Genomic DNA, 9,707 nt, shown 5'->3' on the forward strand with positions numbered 1-9,707 from the left:
AGATGACATGCAGACCCGGCGCGTACATTAACAATCGCGCAAGCGAACAAGCCAATTTTGTATATCCGTCCGCGGAAAACTCGCGCGTGCGTTCGCTTATTTCGACGGATTGAAAGGCTGCGCGCCGTGTTACACGTTAATAACGTAATCCGAGTCTAAAATGACACCTGTGTTATCGCGGGGTAGCGCGAGTCGAAGCGAAATGACATTCTCAAGGTGGAAACGAAGAAGGCGGAGAGTTATTTCTGAAAGAACGTACGGCCGCCAACGGAGGGCAGCCTCATTTAATCGTGATAACGTGGAAATATTTATCAATGCGACGCTGTATAGTTTAGAAGTAATGGCGAGGAGACGCGCGAGAGGAGTAATATCACAAAGATTCGCGTAATGGAGGAACGGTGACAAATCCTAACAGAGTTTCACAGCAAGCAGACAGTGTCAGCTATGCGGATAAGGAGAGCTGACTTTATACTTCCGAGAATAACTAATAAGAATACGTTATACGCGGTATTAATAATGTGAGCTGTGTAATGAGTCCATGCCGTAAGCGGATTATAGAATCCGGGGGGTGAAGTCGACGTCGGAAGGAGACAAATGAAGAGAGATGGCTTGCGGAGACTGGAAATGCAATATTCTCTCCTGCAAACCGTCGCCGTCGGGCACGCAAAATAAATAGATATACGTCGTTGCGGTTCCTTCGACGATTCAATAACTTTGTCACCGTGCAATACCGCGCCGCGTAACGCACACCGCGTTCCCGTAATTACAGCGCGACAGACAGAGAGAAGAAGGAGGAGAAGCGAAAGTTATTTTATAACCGTTATTAGCCATTGCTGATATCGGTTATAAATTAACTTTCACTACCTTCTTTCCTCTTTTTCTGTCTGGTACGTACATAGCATTCTCCTCGTTCTTCGGGAGATGAAAGACCTGTCACCTGCATATACTCAGAGTTTCTCGCGTTGGAAGTACAAAAGATCCCACATTCGCGTGCATTTTTAGCGATACACATTCGTACCGATCGGTGCGCGCGCCTGTGTGCGCCTTTATCTCGCGATCTTTCCTATCGGTTAGAATTCAAACGGGCGATCGGGCTTTTCAGAGCAGATGCACCCTCAGAGAAGGGTGGATATCTCAAAGGACGTCTCGGACATATCGACGCCGGCGGCGTGTCCGGCCGCGGGAAAAGAAACGATTCTCATCATCGGAAAATAAGAGAACGCCGCGTCGCGGCATAGCGGCAGGCGGAAGAGGGGGTGGAGGGCGCGAACGGCGCAGTCTGCTTCGGGTGTTCTATCGGAGGTCAGGACTTCCAGGAGCGTATAATTAATTTCCCGTGTCACTCGGGCGGCCCCTACCAACCCCTTCCGATCCGCCCCACGCAAATCCCCCGGACCACGACGACAATATTGCTGGCCATTTCGTTCGACAGCGCCCGAGCGCCTCCGTCGCTTCTCCTCCGCCCGGACCCGCAACGGAGAAAGGGGTGACTTTGCGAACAAGCAACCGGAACCAATCCCGCCCGCCCGCCCGCTCCCTCTCCCCCGGCGCTCCTCTTCGAGGCACATACCGACCCGTCAATATCAGCCCCTGTAATTAAACATAACAGATCAACATTCGGCATTAGGTATATACGTAATGGAGCTTTCTGGTATCCGCGCGGACGCCCTCGCGGAGGAACGCGGAAGGGCGCGTACGTGTGGATATATGTATAGGTATCAGAACGATCTCCTGACCCCCGGTTACTCGACTCGGATCGGTTAATTGGATAAATGTCCGATGAACGCCCGGGCCGTCCTCCGACGTCTCCCATCTCCCTCCTCCTCCCCCCTTCCCCCCCTCCTTCCTTCTGCTATTCTCTCGTTCTTCAAGCCCGCGACGGACTCGCTCCCTCTCCGACCTCCCTTCTTTCCCTCTCGCGCCCCTTTCCTCATTTCCGCTCGTGTCCTTATCCCGGACTCATTGGGAAAACAATCGTTTGTTCCGCGAAGATGAATTTATCGGGCAAGCTGTATTTCCTTCGACGGACAGGGGAACGGCAAGATGCCGCGCGCTGAATGCTTTATGGTTCGGACGGGAAACGCGAATTCCCGGTTATTACGGACGGCTTATTTAGATTAATCGGGAGGCTGATTTTTGTCCCTCGCGCTGAAACGTTCGAGCGAGTATCGGCAGCTCGATCGCCGAGAGGGTGAATTTTCACCGCGCGCGCGTTCTCCTCGTCACACGCGAATTATCTCATCCTAATTGGCTCTAATTAAGCGGCCGGAATGCGCCGTTGTAACCTATGTTGTACTTTCAATTCGGCTATTAAATTATCCGAATGCCTCCGCGGTCCTAAATAGCAACGTATGACTGGCCCGGGTTTTCCGCTTCGAAAATCAATGCGATTTACCGTCTACTAAACATGGACCACGCAACACGACGTTCTCCGCGAGCGTACAAATTGTACACGCTCATCGTTGCGCGTTGATAACCCACGACGTCTCCGGCCAGATCCACCGATGACACCCACCGCCGCATTCCGACTGTGTCGTTCCGCGCGTACGTCCAGCCTCCTCAGCATCCGTCGTCCCACGTCGAACGCGCTTTACTCACTTCATTGTATTGCACTCGCGAAACCTCTCGTTTTAACCACGCCTGACAATTTTACGAAAAATACGCGCGACAGTGTATATACTCACGTGTAAACAATCGCGTACACAAAACCACGGCGTTTTCGACAAGGCCGAGAGAGAGAGAGAGAGAAAGAGCGACAAAAAATATCCCGTTATACGGATGACCACACTTTATCAATAAACGACTTTCTCGTAAGTGTCTAATTTATAAAGGAAACAATAAATATGCACGTTGGATTTAACAGTAACTTGACGGGTTGGAAATTGATGATCGTAGAATCATTGTCATCGCGGACGACGGTCGCAGAATTTACCGTGAAAAGAAATCGCAAATTCTGCACATAGTGGCGCAATTCCGATGCGCATTTCACGCCGTTCGGAACAATCAGGAGATTGCGTGAAATTAATAGCACCGTCGAATTCTGTTCCTCGAATTAAATAAATGAGATACTTATATAAGGAAAATTACTAAAGGTGAAGCAATTAAGAAATTAAAAATTACATTTAGAGTATCTTTAGAAAAAAAATATGTCATAATTTAAACGTTTATTAAATAACAAAAGTATTTAAAAAAGCGAACTCCTTATTATTTCAAGCAGCGCATTTCGAAGGACGGCATAAACACGCGACATGCAAAAATCTACGAACTAAGTAAATCGCATTGACACAGACTGATAAGATTTGATGAACAACCACCACCGTAAATCTTTAAATCACTATCTGTTCTCGTTTTCTTCTGACTCACCGAAATACCGGGAACTCCTAAGGCCGGCCACGTTCTGCTATGGTCCTGGAACAAAAAAGTATATTTTTGCCGATTAAATATCTGCATTGAAGAAAAAATGGGTAAAATCAACGAAATTTTGCTTAAACGAATCAAACTTGTTCAAGCACAACGTTTAATCGATCTTTTATTCCGACAATTGCATCGGTCCTAATTTTTGACCGTAAAGAGAGTTAAAGAGTAAAAGGTACCGAAAGTTTGCAAACATACCTTCGAGCCGACCCTGCTCGGCACGAACCGGATCCTCCGGTACTGCATCCTCGTGCTACCGAAACAGCAACCAGCAGTGAAACCGCATCCACCACGTGGTCGCAAACTCAAGTAGATCTGAAACAAAAAGCAAGTTTCCTAATTAGTATCGATTTTCCAATCTGAATTGATAGTAGTAGATCACGTATTAAGAATACGGAAACTCGAGATCGTATAAAAGTAAAAAAAAATGATAATCACCCTCACGGAACTAGGATGTACTTGAAGCGGTACTAATGCGATGATCGCACGTGCGAATTACTGTAAAGGTGTGTATACGTCGAACGAACAAACAAGGAATATACATTTGTGTCTAAACGCGCGCGCGAACTTTCTTTGATACCTTACGAGCAAATCTGTCCAAATCGTCCTTTGATACCTTACGAGCAAATCTGTCCAAGACGCTTTCGGATTTGCTATGACGTACACATTTTTCTAATTTTAACGAGTTTGCATTCGATGTTCGTTCGCTCGGTATATCCAGCTTAACGTAGGCAGGAATCGGGAATAATAACACGTGACTTCTTCTGGTTCATTCACTTCTTCACGTTCTCTATTCGCGATATTATTATTATATATTATACTATTTAATGCCCCCTCGACGTTCTAACTATTAAAGCGCGCATCTCCGCGATGATGACTCGCGTTATCGCGAAGTAAGCCACAGCCCACGTCGATTTGGCTAATCTTATTGTCGCGAAAGGGGCAACAATGAATCCATTTTTAGCTTCACTTTGCCCTTTTCAGACTGGATTACGCTATTTTCATCGACGAACCAGAAATAACTAATCGCGACGATTTCCAGTCTACAAGATGTGTTTTCGACGTGTGAAATATCTTCGAAAATCATCCCGGCGTCATCGTGGCGCCAAAATTGTCAGAATCTCTCCCGTGGACCGCAAATTATTCGCGGTCGAAATTATTTTCCCTGTCGTGGCGATTAATCAAAAGATTCACTCCTGCGCGTCGATGATCCCGCTCGCGATCCGTCGCATTTGTCTGCTGAGACCTCTCGCGCGACGTGGAACACGGCGCGACCGGAGTTTTGACACTGAGCCTTGCTAATGACTAGGTATTAATGTAAACAGATGTGCAATTTTTTATCGCCGAGAATCCCGGCACCATTTGTTTTCCTGCAACGTCTCGTCTCGATTCACCCCTGCGAACTTCCTCCCGTCGTCGTCGTTGGTTTCTTACGGCGCCTCATAAACAACGCGGTGTTAATGCCTTTCATCAAGAGGGAGGCGAAGCGGGGCTTAGAGAGGGGAGAAGGTAGGGCTTACTGATTTTAATATAATGCTTCAAACTTCAAACGTCGCCGTTTTCTCGCGTTTTCGCAGAATGTTGGCGCGGATCTCTCTCGCCGATGGCCGGCGCGAGGAAGAATTTTGCAATCGACGTTTCACCGTTCGGAAGTAGATAAATAAATAAATAAATAAAGTTTACGATAAAGGGAGAGAAAGTCGTAGAGAAGATTGTTGGCCGCGTGATTCGAGTTTTTTTACTCTCCCGTCGGGGCTGAGAGGCAGGAACAAATATGACAGAGGGATGAAAGAAGTCGGGAGGGTGTGTGAACTGCTCCGCAAGATGTTGCGGTCCATTACAGCCTGCTGGCTTCAAAAAGAAGGTACACACTCAACTACTATCACACTCAGACTTATCGGTGAAGCACCATTGGTACCGTGCTGGAATACCAAACAATACAGTTCGATGGAAAATACATAAATTCTCGAGGAAAGAAGGAAGGGAAGAATACCGATAAGAGAATGTTTAATATCTTGAATCGTTGTTAAAAATCGAGCTGGCTTATACCGCCTGCGTGGATAAAGTTTGCCCGCGTTCGTTAGACGATATAGTTTTCGGTACGTTCGCGATGTCCAATTGTGACAATTTTCATCCTTTCACCGCCAATATTAATATGATAAAAAATATTAATATTTAAGTAACATTAAATCCATGCTCGCTCTACAATGGCCCGTAATTCTTCAATTACCGCGTCTTCCGATTTTTAAATATCTATTTACGTCGATATTATTTTTCATAACGGTTAAACTAACACGATGAAATAACAAATGCGTCTGTATCGTGAGCGGTTGGTATTAGAGCTGATTCAGACCCAGGAAACACTCACTCCGGGAGTATATCCGGGGTCCATTACCGAGATCTTGGGAAGCAACCGCCCGAGACCGACCGAGATTTGTGTTTCTGCTTTTATATCGCACCCTAACTCGAGCTCGAGCCGGCGTGCGTTGGATATAAAATTATAATCCCCCGGAGATTAAGCTAACAACGAAATCCTGACTTCTGTCCTGAAATTATTACCGCTAACTATCGCAAGACGTTTCCTCATCCTTGATTATTTAGAGTAAAAATCGAACTGTTTCCTCCGCTGGATATATCACGGAATTTATGCGACAGAACGCCCAGGGATATCGCGAAAATGCCTCGGAGAATCGCTCGCCTTGTACTTACCTCGTAGACAAGCATAGGAACGATACCAAGGGTGACCAACAGCGCCGTTAGTTATCCATAAATAATGGGGATAATGAAATTCCATTGTGGACAAATGTGGATCGCGTATATCTCCGATTATGGATCCGCGGAGAGGCCGCGTAATCGAAAAACCGGCGTAAATCATCGCGGCGCGAATCTGCGCGACGCCGCCGTCGCGCAAATCGCTCGTCCATAAATATACCGGCGGCCGAATAAAAATCCATGCAACACAGCAGAAAACGGCGACGACCTCCCGAGCATCGGGACACCCCCTTCCAGTTCACCACGAGCCATCCACGTCGAGTTTATCGGTCGTTCTATGCACGAGATTTGAAAAAAACCAATTTATTCGGAAATATGTCGGCTTTATATATCGTTATGGAGAGCGTACGAGTGGGGAACGACGTCGTGCCCTCCGCCGCCTTTTCTCTCTCTCTCTCTCTCTCTTTTTCTCCCTCTCTCTTTCTCTCCCCTCGCGAACCCCGTACTTTACCGCCCGCCCGCTCTCTCGCGCATACGCCGGGAATATTTATTTTTATTACAACCACACCCCTCTCCCCGCGTTCTCACTCTCTCTCTCTCTCTCTCTCTCTCCTGAGTCAACAGATTTCTTGTCACCGGTGCGCGAATCGATCCTGACGTGCTCTCACGGCTCTCTGATGCTTCCGGAAATTAATAAATCTCGAGAATTTGAGTTATCTCTCCCTCGCTCGTCCGTGATCCTACGATGGTGCGGTCATCGTACGTGAAACATATATTCTTACAAATTTTATGACTAGGACGAATTCAATATTCGCCTCCTGTAAGGAATATTCTGTTTTCCGTGCGATGATGATCTTTATGTTGCTGATATAGCAACATGAAAGAACATATAAAGGGAAAACATGTTCATTTTTGGTTTCCCTGTTTCTAAAACGTTATCGAGATTCGTGCGAAATCGAGAAAGATGAACAGATAATTAAGAAGAGTAATTTTCTCACGAGTGATATGATATTTTAATTATAGTCAAAGTTTCGGAGAAAATCGTTTTTCCTGATCTTTCCCCGGATTTTTTGGTTTCTTACCTTCTTTATGGAAAAAAAGTAATTGTAACAGGTTATAACCGAACACGCGTGAAATTTTTTAAACAAATTTTTCTATCCTTGAGATAGAAATTGAAGAAATCTGCAGAAAAATGGGGGAAACGATTTTTTTCCGAAACTTGAAGATTAGAATTTCAACTGATTCGAAATAACGAAGAAACCTAATAATTAGTTTCGAAGCCGATAAGAGCGATTTTACATCATCTTCTAGATACGCTCGTTTAAGTTCGAACAAGTCTCGCGTGCTCGCATTATATCGCTTTAATGTTTTCGAGAAAGCGTCCCTTGCGAAGTTGGCGGCCACTAGCGGGTCCAGTAAATCTTGCCCTCCTCCTGCTTCTTCCGAGGAGCCACCCCCGAAGCCACCCCCGACTGCCTAGCCATTCTTATTCCCTCGTTACTCGCAGCTTCGCTCGAGGCGGCTCTCTCCTTATTATATCGTCTTTCCACGCCATAAAATCGGAAAAGAATTTCGCCCCCCAAGACAATAGAAACTAATAAATTTGATTACTGATTATACCCGCGAATTTTCGAGAGAAGGTGCCGGCCCCTAATGCACGCTGAATCCACTCTACCGTCTCTCCGCGAACCCTCCGTCGTACTTTAAACTTTGCTTTCTCATTAAAATATTTTTGCACGTACGATATGTCACGTACTTTACGATAGCGAATATTATACGATAACGGGCGGTTATTAGCATAACAAAAGAAAAAAAGGAGGACTATTTACGTATAAAGATGTTGACGAAGAGTGTCAGTTGACTCATTAAGTTTCTCGACGCAACGATACATAATATTGCGATATAAAGATCGCAATATATTTTGTTGCAATATAATGTATAATATTGTGTGTACAGAATAATAACCTGTGTAGTTTCGTGTGTGTGTGTGTGTTATAGTTTATTCATAATTCACCGTAAATCTCGTAAAATGTCTTATCTGACAGACCAAGTCGCAACTGAGAGAATTCAAGTGCACGATGTGCACTTAATGAATGAAGTTGCAGTTAAGAGATTTCGATCTTCTTGATTTTTTCTTATGTCTCACAAGGATAATATCATCATAGAAAAGCACGGCTGCGCGAATCGCTACGTTAGATATTCCGTGTTATCGTCCCGGCAGTAACGTCTTACACTACCTTATATATTTACTCAGGCGAGGTAGGTGGGTATTTTCCGGGAATACTGGAAAACGAAAGCGGCAGTAACGCTATCGTCGAAGTTAGATAACGGTCGAGGAGAAATCGTAACGGAGGACTGGAATGGGTTTTTGGGGTGTGTACAGTTTAAACTTTCCGCGACCCTAAATCTCCGGTACCCGGCTTATGCTTCGTAATATCATAATATCGTAATATCGCGAGAGCGGTTTGGTATAATTAAAGTGGAAGTGTCTTTAAAATAGCCGCAGGTGATTGCGGTAAGAAGTCACCCCACAATCTTTCCGACGTCTTGCGCTCCTACTTCGCAAGCGCCAACAATAGTCGACGTGGAAGTTGTCTGATGTGTACAAAGTGTATCTTACTTTCTTAAAATATAATATTAAGGGCACAATAATATTTAATTAATAAATTTAATGCCAAGTGGAACTCTGCATTTTATAAAATCGTGTTATATATGTGACCTCGTGTAAAACGCGGTAATACACGGTATTACCTGTAAACGATGTCTCTTGAGAGAATAATATGCTGCTTGTCAGCTGCAGATGTTTAATCTGACACACATCAACCCCTATCCTCCGCTTTTTCTGATTCTGCTGGTAGGCAACGTCTACAAACAAGATTTAAACGCAACGTCGCCAGTTTTACATCCCTTTCATCCACTCATCCAGCGGGCGGCGAAATTGGTCGATACGAGGATGCCCACGAAATATCATGACACTCTTAATAATCTCGCCAGCAGATTTAATTAACCTCAACCAAATAAAGATATTTTCGCGGAAAAATCGCTGAAGCCTTCCGAAATAATTTTCCTTTATGTATATATTAAAAGGGCCAACAGGATATTCTTATAATTACCTTGTAATTATTTTTCTAACTCTAACATTCTTTAGTTATTCTTTAGTTATTTTATATATTACTTGTTAGATAAGAAGAAAATTAGGAAGACCTATAAAGCACATTTCTTTCAGACGAAGAGATATATAAAAAACAATTTGCTTCACTTGAATTATATGTTTTAACTTCGATAATTATAGAACAATATATTAAATGTATATTAAAATATAATACACACTTTGACGCATATTAGGATTAAGATGACAAATAATTGTTGTGATTTAAATACTTATCATTGTCTTAATTTTAGAATGTTAAGCATTGATCTACGTTCTCTGGCACTCAAACTAAGAAATGTACAAAAAGTAGAACAACTTGGCTTTTAATAGGTTCATTCAATATAAATATACTGTAGATATATACAGAACATCTGAATGTAGATAATAATTTATGCATAATAATAACTTATGAAATGAATGTGCTGCATTT

The sequence above is a fragment of the Dinoponera quadriceps genome, unplaced genomic scaffold (genome assembly GCF_001313825.1).
Source record: "Dinoponera quadriceps isolate SergipeBrazil2010 unplaced genomic scaffold, ASM131382v1 scaffold707, whole genome shotgun sequence".
In the NCBI taxonomy this organism is placed as follows: domain Eukaryota; kingdom Metazoa; phylum Arthropoda; class Insecta; order Hymenoptera; family Formicidae; genus Dinoponera; species Dinoponera quadriceps.